At 44.9% G+C, this 10,706-nt stretch overlaps 1 long non-coding RNA gene across 1 annotated transcript; it reads left to right on the forward strand.

Annotated features, from left to right (window-relative positions):
* The first annotated feature begins 1,682 nt into the window (after positions 1-1,682).
* LOC147799288 (uncharacterized) lies at positions 1,683-4,262 on the forward strand. The gene is made up of 3 exons (XR_015424973.1): positions 1,683-2,029; positions 2,628-2,867; positions 3,157-4,262. It is a non-coding gene; the product is annotated as an uncharacterized LOC147799288 (long non-coding RNA).
* Positions 4,263-10,706: the final 6,444 nt, after the last annotated feature.

The following is a 10,706-nucleotide window of genomic DNA, read 5'->3' on the forward strand; positions in this document are numbered from 1 at the left end:
CTGAGAAGCCCCTGGGCTAGCCTGCGATCTTGAAGACGGCAATGCATTGATATTCATCCCATCCTCTGTGGGAGCTTGCACCAGACTCGGACGCGTTTTGGGCACAGCAACAACACTCGCTCCACAGACTAGGAGACAAACAAAAAGTGGCATGCGTTTGTTTGTTTTTCGAACAGGGTAACCTCTGTGCTAATTTCTGCAGACTGTAATGACACACTCAATTGCGTGTTTCGGACTTCACTTCCTGATTATGATGACTATTTGAAAGATCTGGAATATGATTAAGTGCAAATTGGGTTGGTCAAAATGCTTTCAGCAGTCCGGATGTACGGCTTCAACTCATATTAACGTAAATGGAAATCCCAATCGAAATGCATTCTTTAAGGAGAAATCCTTGCTCCAGTTTATATTCTGCTTACAGGTTACAAGTATTTTCTTTTCACAACCCCAATATTCCAGTTGGTGATTACATTATATTTAAACAGCGAAACAGCGGGATCGTGCATGAATCCGATGAAGGCTTATTGGGTTGCACATCCCGATTTGTGGACGATTGGGGATATCAGTTGACTCCACCACCATGGGGAAATGTGTTGCGTCAAATAACTCGTCTCATTTTCATTCGTTGAACTGGTTCCGTAATGACATAGACACGGAGGAGTCAGCCTCGATCTGATTGCCTTATGATAAGGCGTTTGGTGCCATTGCTTGCGTTTCGTTGTGCGCGCTAAGTTACTTGTTGTCAATATTTGGGGATTTTGTCACAGTGCTGGATATTTAAGAGTTTGAAGTCCTTAGCTTCTGGAGCCAGCAGCACTTCACAAGTCTGGAACCGAATCTACCACGCTTGCTCCGGGGGACATCCTGAAATAGCTCCTTGATGGCTGCTCGGTTGAGGCACACGTTCATCGTTCCCTTCCGTGGCGCGTGCCCACGGCCTAACGCCGAGGATCACAAGGCGTCATGGCGACGAAGGAGAAGATTACCTTCGCCGTCCGCGCGCCTTTTGCGGGATCACACGTTCCTGGAAAAGTCTCGTTAATGCATTGCGAAGGCCCGGCCCGAACGAGAAAAATAGTCCAAGGAAGTTGGGGGGTGGGGTTGGTGTTGGTGATAGAGCAACGGCACCTTGAGTAGTAAGACGATTATCGAGAAAGCAGCACCGACCTGGATTCGAAATAAATCTAATGACTTCAGCGTCACCCGCCGACCCGGCCTCGATCTCATTCTACGTCCGGGGGGATTAACGCAGATGCGCCGTTCACGAAACGTATCTTTAAATCTTATCTGGAAAGATACCCCCGTCCTTTATACCCATCACACATCACGGCTAAGACTCAGATTGCGAAGAAAGACACCTTTGAAAAACTCTTCCAAATGTCTAGTCACTATTTCCTCAGTATGTTAACGCGGCATCATCGGCCAGCATGTCACATGACAGAGGCCAGGAGTTCACGGCCGCCCTTTAAAATTTAAAAGGCAAGTAGTAGGCCTACGTCAAAAGATCGAAGCAAGGTGCATAAAATGAACTACCTCGGGAACACCAGGCAACAAAATAATCATTACGATCAAGATTTCCTATTTCAAATTCACTGTTTGAAGGGTTCGTATTTGAACAAATCATGCCCGCACGCCACCCTGTCGAATTAGATGCCATTGAAGAGTTGGCATTGCATGATAAATGCAAAACGGAGTCTGTCACGTGGACTGCACATTGACCAATAGTAGTAAGCCACGTCAGCAATGCACTATAGCAACTAAAATACTAGCACGCGCAGCTGCATGTAACCAATACAAATAAGGGGTTTTCCTGTTTTTCTCTAAAGTCACTGGAACGATGGTCGATACTAATTCCGGGGGAATGACTGGACCCCCAAAACCAGGACAAGTTCCCAAGTCGGAGACACTCGGCAGAAAATGAGGAAGGCTAGTTCCGAATCCGGCATTGTATCTGGCAAGGACGTCTGCCATTCGGAGTATGACCCTGAGATGACCGCTGCAAACTGGCGTCCTGCCTTTACCATATATGGTATTGCTCAGCCGTGATTCGAAGCGCAGTGAACGACTCATAGGCAGTCGTGAGGGAAGCAGATGTTGCTAGACTTTTTTATCCGACTTGGGCACAACACTGCCCTCGCACGGTGACTTTAATAACTGTTTCATCGCCTGTCGTCTCGGCTGGCCTGTCATTACTGTATAGTGTCGGTTGTTAGCAAGATGGTTGACAGAATTCCCTCTCCTTAATTGAACATTCCTATCTCAGGGTTTGATACGCTACAGCACACTTGCACTGAGATAAATTGTCCTATAATTACGTGTTGCGCATAACGTGGACTCTGAGAAAGTGGATACTGAGTTAATTCTATTTCTTGCCCAGAGCAAAAACATTTGTCTCTTGCAGTTGGCAAAAGTTAAACTCCATATCCGACTTGAATCAAGTCTAGACATACACGCTGCTCCACTTTTACCCATCTTTGTACATGCCTACACACTGCACAGACTCGTACCCAGGTGATTTTTTATGCGACGTCTGTAATAACTGCAATTCACTCATTTCCAGTTCACCCACAAGACGGCCCACTGGGGTATAGAGAAGTACATGGATCTCAATCTGGGATTCATTACAGGGTATAAAGCTACTGGATCGTCTACAAGATGAAATGGTGCCGCCCCGAAGCGGGTATTTCACTGTCTGCATGCCGAAGATTATGTTGAGGTGCGCCGCTCGGTCACCACATCAAGGTGGTGCACAAAAAAACTTACATCATGACTGACTGCGATAATTCACTGGGATGGAGGAACCCGACCGCAGTAGCACATGGCGGGCAGTCCCCGTTCCCTTAAGCCATCAGACGGGTTCTTACCAAGTATGGAATGCCAGTTATTGTATTACATTGAAAATAAATGATAGTGGAATCATGACCGAAATCCCATTAGATTAATTTTTTTTCAAATATATTTCTCGAAGTTTGCGTGCCAGACCGTCATCCTCACATAGCCAATTTAAATGGGGCTATACGATGTGAAATTTACTTGAGAACATGTTTTGAGCAACAGTTTTTGAAAATGTAAGACAGCAAGTTACGTCTCTTTTTGCATACTGTCATCGAAAAATACTAGGCAAACCTCAATTTTTTTTCATGTTTTTTGTAACAGATGAGGGCGCTGTCGCCATGACGTCATAACAGGACACTCTTCACTTTTCTGCCCGACAAGTGTGTAACTTCAACTGAGCCTTTGCGTGCGAGTGGGGTCTACTTACTGTTCAACTCGTTCGATTTTCCAAGAATCACAACCACAGCACTTTCAACTCAAATGCCAGACTGTCAACTTCAAACACATCAGTCCAACTTCAAATACATCACTTCAAACTCGAACCGTGGAGGAAGGAAGGGGACACTAGTACACCTTTTAAATACCTTCGCTAAACAAGCCCCAACGTTGGTAGCGATACTAATTATAGTTTTTAAGAGCAGGTTATTTTTGTCTGTCTTTGCTCACTGAAGACTGGTTCAATACATCACACCGTTGCGGTCTACGTGGTGTCACCGCGGCCTGCCCACACGCGTTAATACCTGCCCGCTCACTGTCACCCCTTTCACGCCCACTGAAAACAATTTATTCGCGGGGGAAGACAAGCTGTTTCAAGTCGTCCGTCGAATGAGTGGGGTCACGGTAAGGTTGCGTTAATTAGACAGTGTTGTGAAGGAAGACCAGGGGCAATGTGGTGCCAGCATTGTCGTCTTTGACATCGGCGAGAAGGAAATGAGACAGAGGCGGTCCAAGGGACAAGGAGATCGAGAACGCGGAGGATGTAGTCAAGGTGAAAAGTGGGATGAATGGACAATTGAAACGTGGTGTATTTCCATCAATTGTTTAAAAAAAAACGGTCGTAACTCTATTTCAAATTTTTACCTGTTTCTCTTGAACTTTTGTGTTGTGAGTTTTAGGCTTACCCAGTCTCCCGAAAGTGGTCCCAATAAATTAATCAAAACGAAGAGCGCGCGTCGGAAATATCGGCCTTCGCAAGGGGATAAGCGTCTTAAAACACCGTGAAGCGTTTACTTGAGGACGATCGGCTCTGGTATGTTTTGGAAGACTAGGGGCACTTCCGGCGAGTGGAGAAGAGACCCTCCGCGTCGTGAGCTTCCGAGACGACAGGGGACGCCGTATCAAGGGCCCCGGGTTGATGAGGAACGGACTCCGATCCGCTATTTGGCGGTGTTTTTCCACGGTTCACCGTGCACTCACTCTTGGCAATTTTTGACGGTGGCCAGCGTAAACATCACCAACACGGCGGATCCGTGCGGCGATTCTAGGCGCGTCGTGGGGATTCTGTAAAATCAACAAACCTGCATCAGTCCTGATGATGGGGTATATCATCAACCAATGCGCCAGCCGTGTCTGATTAAAAAAAAAACTCACCTTGGTGGGCCAAACGGCTGTGTACTACGGCAATCAATTTGCCTCTGCGCATGTAAAGGCGCATGAAAGGACAGTGCCTTCAAATAAAAGGTCACTTGTATAGTACAGCTCCGCGACAGACTTCATGATTTTTACGCCATCGCATATTGTAGGCGCTTTATGTGCAAGTCTAAGCCATGTTTTGCAGTATTGTACGGGACATCACAACATTAAATCCTCCTCTCACTGACGAACTACAGAACGTCTGCTTTTTGGAATATTCTCTGTCCACCCTGAGCGGTATCAAAAGAGGGCGCAATTTTCCCAGCAACGGAAGTTCCTTTAGTGGGAACTGCACTTTGCTTGTTCAAAAACGACAAAGAAATGCACGCGTTACGGTTGCGTTGCTATACCAACAAAATGAACACTCCCCACCAGCATGGCTCTTTTCAACCGACGAGGGGGTGCTTCTGCTCAAGGTGGACAGGGGTTTTCCATTAAACGCTTATGGGTCATTCCATGAGGTTGGGGCACAATTTGTGACGGTGTCCATTGTTACATGGGTTCCGTAAAAATGAACAGTTATTTTCCTGCATGTGGATTCCAAATTGACATCGTTGTCTGGCAAGGCTAGATACAGAGGTGCTTGTTATTTCTGCAGAGTAAATGACTTACTCTACAGGTCATGACAGGCGGTGAAAGTTTTGGATGTAACAAGGACACAAATTGTGCCCAACCTCATGGAATGACTCTTATATGAAGTTCAATAGAGCCTGAAAGTTTACCCCTGAAAGCGCGCTTCCGGAACCCATAGGAAAAGAAAGTGCCAAAAGTTTTAGAATTTGTAATATGTTTTCGTTCAGTTACCTCTTTACTCTACTCATGAAGAGGCTTTTTGTATAATATTTGCTAGCACATCAATTTATGGAAATTGAAAAAAGTACCTAACCTGAAAGAGAAATATCGTGCCGAAAATTGACCTATCACTCCGAAAATTTTAAATACATGAAGAACATCTCGTAGGCAGATGAACAGTTACGGAATTATACTTCAAGGTAGTCTTTTGGTAAAGGCCAAAATAAAAACAGACCAAAACATCTTGAGGATTTCGTAATTTATAAGAAAATAAACTTAAAGCAATACCCTGCTTTTATCGAAAGATTCTGTATAATTATCCTTTACTGGCGAGAACTGTGTCACGTCAACTCGACTGAATCTACAGTCCATCGACTGCAGGTAGGTCTTTGCAACGTTGTACAATCTCGTTTCCACGTAAGCACAGGGAATGAAAACAAGCGTGCATGAACAAGGAGACCTGGGAACGATACTGGCAGAGCGGAAGTGACAGATCGTTAATGAAATTCCTTTCTAACCTACATCCAGGTGACTTTTCCTTAATATTACTCGAGGGGGACAAAGTGAAAATTCCGACATGAGTATTTTTTGGGGTGGTTTCAGTTAGGAATCATTCTTCCCCAAATTTTTCGTACGTGATAGGACGGCCTCGTAAAATCCCGCAAGGCGGACCGCGCCAGGGTTCTGGAAGCTCACTGAGTGGCCTTTTTCTTTCAGGCTCTATATAACCCTTTTGGTTCTTACATGCTGATTTATGCACTCAGTAACGTAAGACGCCCCTGGATCTGCTGACGATTTTGTTTATTGAAAGCCTTTTGGGGGGAGGAGTGGGTTTATTGTGGGAGTAAAAAAGACAATCGTTCCAGGAAAAAACAAGAAAAAAAATTGCTCCCCAGATTCAACTCCAGGATGCATCGTTGACTACACGTTGGTCAATCTAAGGAAAGTGTCAGGTTAGTCACTTTAATACGAACGCTACTTGTGCCCCGTATGTGACCAGCGAATTCTGAAGCATTCACACCTGTTCCACCCCTCGCACGACATTCACCGCAAGAATGAGCAAAACATTCATGCTCCCCGAGTGGCAGTAACGGAGGTATATAAAGGTTTAGAAGGCCCAAGGCGAATATTAACATAAAATTATTCCGTGGAAAGAGAGACACTTCGGATCGTAAGAAAGATAGATGGTTGCCCAATTCCAAGCATTTCCCGCATGCAAAGGTCGTTATCAATCTGTAATGTTACAGTTAGAGAGAGACGACGCATCTTGGCGTCAACGCTGTATAACAGCGAGACAGCTTTCGTCGTATCATCTGCAGCTGACGGTGTAAAATTATTTTTGTCACATTGCAAGCCACATCCACATCATTACTCAGTCCGATAGAATCCATGCACACGCAACTAGCTTCAAGAAGCTTTCATCTTGATTTCTTTCTGTGAGTGAGGCCGATAATAAGGTGGGTAGTTTTGGCGCAGAGGACCTAAACTTGATTAATTAAACAGTTAATGGCAGCAATTTGCATTGTGAATCTCTTCTCCTTTGGGGAGCCATTACACTCTCGAATAGTAGCATTAATTCCAAGCCCGCTCAGCACTCTCTCTCCAAAACTGTATTTACTTCACGAACTATATCGTTGCATTTGCAATCGCAGAATAGTACAACAGGAAAACTTACTTGATCGATCATCTCGCAGCGTCCGAGAACGGACAGAATAATATGCCAAGCATTTGGGTCACGTTAATCGAGTAAACGGAGTTCAAGATTCAGCGACCGTGTCCTCAGCGGACGAGCTGTCCGGCAAGGGGGCATGAACCCGCCTAGCAAGGCTAAGAACGCCCGGCTCGGCCCAACGCCAAGGACGCGGCTGGCGAAGAACCTAAAAAATCGGTGATTTATTCCTTGTGGATGCGGGACATAATGATGCCGCCGAGATGCATGCTCGCGTTCAGACAGTCAAAACTATGATCGTAAAGTTATCGTTGTCGGTTCCTCGAGACGTTCGGCATTTGAAGTGGTATTCTTGAGCAAATTATGACAGCGTTCCGATATTTAAACAATTTTAATGTAGTCGTTGCACTGCTGTGTTTTAAATTTATGAATAGTGCTTCGACATTGATGATCTGTCGAAGAGATGACCGCACTTTGGTCAAGGCGAATCAAATAATGCGCAGACGACTGAACAACTTGTTAGGGAGAGAATTTTGTGGCCATCCACAGAATCAATCAATCAAAACTGAGAAGTGATTTTGTATGCTCACGTGATTCATTTTTTGTATGTCTTTTGATCTGCAGTTCAATTTCTCATTTGCCAACATGTTCATTAACTTTATGTTTCGGAAATTCAAAGCTCCCCGTCAGGTTCAGTCAATTAAATATCGCACTGATAAAAAGAGTACGATCTCCTGTCTTACTGTTGGTTAGTTAGCTGAAACTTTGGTTGACGCTTCTTTATCATTTGAGGACAAAGGTGACCTGGCTTCCAGGCTGGTTGTCCGGCGTGCTGGTCGGATGGCTGGGTGTATGGCTAGTTGGTTGGTTGACAAGCTTCGGAGAGAGTGACTGATTAAATGACTGGCTGGCTGAATTAGCGACTAGCAGGCTGGGTGGCTAGCTGGTTTTAATAGTTGACCCGGAAGTTGGCTGGCCCCTCAGGGTGGTTGGCTTGCTAGCCAGTGGGTTGCTTGGCTGGCTTCCACTTTCATCATTTCAGGTTCTTTGCACTGCAAAACGTCCATCATTTCGTTCAGCACATCACTATTAACCTTGAGATCCCTATTTCTGGGTCGGTCCACAGATGCATGCAGTTCAAAACAGCCTGTCATCTGGGACATATGATATATTCACCGGATGGCCGATATTTCCGACTGCTCACTAGCAGACTTCGCGCATCAGACACGAAAAGTAAAGTAAAACATCAAGGTTCCACGTCCTTTCAGAACAGCTTGGAATTGTCCAGATAAGAACATTACTACAAAATCCTGTGCACTGTGAGAGTGCTATTGTCTGCTGTCACGAGCTCTGGCCCACTGACAATAAAGGTGGATTGCACTGCCTTTTTTCCCATTATAATACCACATTGTTGAGGGTCAAACGGGTACCGAAACGTCAAATTCTCACATAGATTATTATCGACGAGCAATGGTTGGGTAAAACGATGGTACCGAGGTAAATGTTAAATTGTTTGCACGTACGTACCGATTTGCTGCGACATTGAGGACGGATCTGAGGTATGGAGGAGGGGGGCTTTTGTGGATACAACAAAGCGAGGCGAATTTGACAAAAAGATTATTTTGATTTCACTTGGAAAAGTTCAGGTCCAAGTCGCCCTTATACTGGGCGGGATGAAATATGTAGTCACGTGGCCTTATAAAAGCTGTTTCATTCACCGAAACAGACTCTTGGGATTGCAGTTGTACATAGAGACATCATGTGCCACACCGCCACCCCTGATGAATGCTAAAAATTTATCCACACTTAGTTTATAATGCCATTCTGAAATATGACAGTATTTTGTTCATTACCTAATATGACACCGTCCATGCCTGAGCATCGACACCGCATTTGCTGCAAACTTAACCCAGAAATGAAAGAAATTCTTGTCATGTTTTCCGCCTGCAAATTCACACTGACAAAGCACTGCGAACCGAATTCAGGTTTACGTGAAAGTTGTAGCATTTTCAGTGAAAAATTCAGACATTATATCTTTCACGGAATAGCACATCACGTTACTTGGAACACGTACTCAGAAAGTAATCGATCAATCTGGAAATCGAATATGAATTATTTCAACAAGCGAGTGGCTATGCCAGCATCATCAATTCGGCATATTAATATGGGTTTAATCATAGTGTAGCAACTCACGTGAGCCTTGTATAACGTGGTAAGAACCATAATATTCCGATGTACGAGTCCAATTGTTGCCATGGAAATTTACCAGCGCTGCCCGCCGAGCGGCTTTCAGAAAAATATTAACATACCGGGTATTGAAACATGCGGTGTAAAGAAAATTTTCCGCATGGTTTCCCGCTCGGGGAGGAGGGATCAGACCAGACTGGCCCCTCGTCTGCTGCCTATGATGTCCTCTCATCTTATTGCCATGACAACCATATCTCAAGCAGCGCGTAAATTGATCGGAATAGCAGCATGAGCGGACATGCTGGATGCCACTCGCAATGCACAAGTCAAGATCTCTCACAGTTTCGAGATTCCAACAATTCTCTCTCTTATATCCGCAAGCTCGAATGAATCGTCTTTGCAGCTTTTGCTTTGCAAGGAAATGGTTGACCCTTCATCATGGTCTTAATGAAGACCCGCATTCTGTTAAGAGAATATTTCGAGGTATGACAGTCGTCTCTTGACAAGCCTGCAAGATGTGTCTGGGCCCCCTGGAAAATCGACCCCCCCCCCTTGATACAGCACGTCTGTTCACCGCCTCGACGAGGTACAAACTCAGCATCATTTAGATTCCGTGAACCAGTCCCAGAGTTGTTTCGGCATGCAGCAAACCATACGCGTTAATTAGCTCATAATACACACAAGCCAATACATCACTCGAGTTAAAGATAAAAATAGCTTTGCCGAGGCAGCAGGCTGATAACTTGGTAATTAATTCCCGGTTCTTCGTTCGGTTTTCCATATACGTAGCACATAAAACTCGGTCACTAGGAATCAAGTAGGCCAACAAGATAATTCCTGGTGTTAGGAACTAAACCACGCGGCTGATCTAACGGCCATGGAAACATTTACACAATGTGCATAGAATGACATCTGCCAAACTTTTGTAGTGCTGTTTAAAATTTCACACAGAGATATTAAATTAATGCCAAGCAATGACTTTATCGATGTGACAGACTAGGGAGAGTAGACTTGATATCATAGATAATTCACATTCAAGGTTTGTTCAGTTTCGTTGGTTCCCTGCCGTCGCGACGTCATGAACGTCGCTTATTATGTTCCCAAACCGTGTCTGCTTGATGCACTAGGCACCAGTATATTTTGACATAAGGTAATTCATCGTGAAAAGTTTAAATTCTAAGAAGGAGAACTGGGGTGACTGGGCCCATCTTTCGTGAAATGGTTATTTCCAAGATGGACGGTTTGCCTTTCCCAGGTCAAAAGTTCAGCCTACGAACACCGCTTGACAATTAGTCTACGGACTGCTCACGGATTCAATTGCAAACACAACGGCCTCACCCAATATGAAATTGAAACATAACCCACTCGACTGACGACTTTTTGACTTGAATACTCTCCAGCGTAATTTGTACGTCTGAGCGGAAGGACAGGGGTCTATAATTTCCACCCGTCTGCCTGTGTTTTAATTCATGCGATGTATCGCATGCTACGTGAGGTAATCGCTTCTCCGGTGTGCAGGCACAAGATGGTCAGCGAGGCTTCGTCAGGACTACGAGGACCTAGTATGCCGCGATCACTGACCGTGGGAACA

This window comes from Acanthaster planci, linkage group LG04 (genome assembly GCF_054643075.1).
Source record: "Acanthaster planci isolate LZ-2023a linkage group LG04, COTS_SCS, whole genome shotgun sequence".
NCBI lineage: Eukaryota > Metazoa > Echinodermata > Asteroidea > Valvatida > Acanthasteridae > Acanthaster > Acanthaster planci.